Source organism: Cucurbita pepo, unplaced genomic scaffold (assembly GCF_002806865.2).
Source record: "Cucurbita pepo subsp. pepo cultivar mu-cu-16 unplaced genomic scaffold, ASM280686v2 Cp4.1_scaffold000231, whole genome shotgun sequence".
Taxonomy (NCBI): domain Eukaryota; kingdom Viridiplantae; phylum Streptophyta; class Magnoliopsida; order Cucurbitales; family Cucurbitaceae; genus Cucurbita; species Cucurbita pepo.
Genome location: NW_019646486.1, coordinates 26209 through 28184, shown reverse-complemented (window position 1 = coordinate 28184; position 1976 = coordinate 26209). Strand labels below are relative to the sequence as shown.

At 40.2% G+C, this 1976-nt stretch overlaps 1 non-coding gene across 1 annotated transcript; it reads right to left on the bottom strand.

The window, feature by feature from the left end:
- Positions 1-1506: 1506 nt before the first annotated feature.
- On the bottom strand, positions 1507-1580 carry TRNAV-AAC. Its single transcript has one exon. It is a non-coding gene; the product is annotated as a tRNA-Val (tRNA).
- Between the last annotated feature and the right edge of the window lie 396 nt (positions 1581-1976).

Here is a 1976-nt window from a genome sequence, read left to right as displayed (position 1 = left end):
AGCATATGACGTGCTCACAATCATTCCACCCTAGTCCTTGTTGATTCGTACACGTATTTCTTCAATAAAAGTCCAAACAATTAATTACATGCTCAATGTGTGTTCGAGGGCACCGTTCTCGGGCTTATCAAGCTCTAAGGCTCTTAAACTTTGTCGTAGAGGTATAAAATGAATCCAGATTATTAATATAAAAATAAAAATAAAAATTACAAAGATGGCGTCACCCATGTTTGAACTTGAGACCTTCAATGTGCTAGACTGACGTGATAACCAACTATACCATGACACGGTTGAAAGCCTCCTCAGAAGGTTAGCCAAACTATAGAGTTAAGCCCAAACTTCCTAGAGCCTAGAATAAAGCCCGTGGAAACCTACCAGGAACTGGATGCGATGAGAGCCTACAAGTAGGCTGCTTACCGAGTACTTTTTGCTCATTGCATTTTAGATTTCTTTTTCATGTCTTCGTTAAATGTCGCTCAAGGTGGGGGAGCATTTGAGAGCTACATTGTCACTTGAGGGTCGTTTAAGAGTGTCGACCCAGTCTATGTACTTTGGAAGAATGATCAATCACTCCTTCACAATCAGTCAAGACTCAAGCATGACAAGATTCATTCGACTTAACTCCTTGTTCCGTTCGAGTTCGTTATTCTTTAACTGTAAATGAATTGAAAATGAAAGAAAGATGTTTTGGGAAAATTCTCTTTCTGATAATTGAACGAACACCATTATAGGTGCATTTATATGCATTTCCTTCTTGCTTGAAATTTAGCCAATCCTTGTACCAGTCAGCATCCAACGGAAAAACATCTCAATGCAGTAGTGTTTCTGGCATTGTAGAGATATATAGCCAATATCATCAGTATTCCCAGGATAGAAATGATCCTCCTGGTTACCGGCCGAGAGAAGGATTTCATATGATATTTCGTTCGAAACAGTACCCCGAACCCTTTCTCCGTTTGTAACAAACCTTTAATAACACATGTTTTCATTGCCTTTCAATTTGTTCTAGTCGAGGTGTTGTTTGATTCTAAATTGCATTATCTGAATGTTTAATTATTTTTACTTTTAGTTTTATTTTCGTCACGGTTCGAGATTTGAAGCCTCGAAAATCACGTAACGTAACACTCAATGACTCTTCGTCTAGCGAAAACCGTTTGTTGTTCCACAACCTAGACCTCTGGTACTAAGTTGAGTTCATAAATTTCTTGGCTAAATCAAGCATATGACGTGCTCACAATCATTCCACCCTAGTCCTTGTTGATTCGTACACATATTTCTTCAATAAAAGTCCAAACAATTAATTACATGCTCAATGTGTGTTCGAGGGCACCGTTCTCGGGCCTATAAGCTCCAAGGCTCTTAAACTTTCACGTAGAGGTCTAAAATGAATCAATGTGTGTTCGAGGGCACGGTTCCCGGGCTTACCAAGCTCGAAGGCTCTTAAACTTTCTCGTAGAGGTCCAAAATGAATCCAGATTATTATTATAAAAATAAAAATTGCAAAGATGGCGTCGCCCAGACTTGAACTGGAGACCTTCAGTGTGTTAGACTGACGTGATAACCAACTACACCACGACACCGTTGGAAGCCTCACCAGAAGGTCAGCCAAACTATAGAGTTAAGCCCAAACTTCCTAGAGCCTAAAGAAAAGCCCGTGGAAACCTACCAGGAACTGGATGCGATGACAGCCTACAAGTAGGCTGCTTACCGAGTACTTTTTTACTCACCGCATTTTAGATTTCTTTTTCAGGTCTTCGCTAACTGTCGCTCGAGGTGGGGGAGCGTTCGAGAGCTGCATTGTCACTTGAGGGTCGTTTATGAGTGTCGACCCGGTTTGTGTACTTCGGGTCTTTTATATTTCGTTAGAAACAGTATCCCGAACTCTTTCTCCGTTTGTAACAAATTTTAACAACACTTGTTTGTGTTGCCTTTCAATTTGTTCTAGTCGAGGTGTTGTTTGATTTTAAATTGCATTA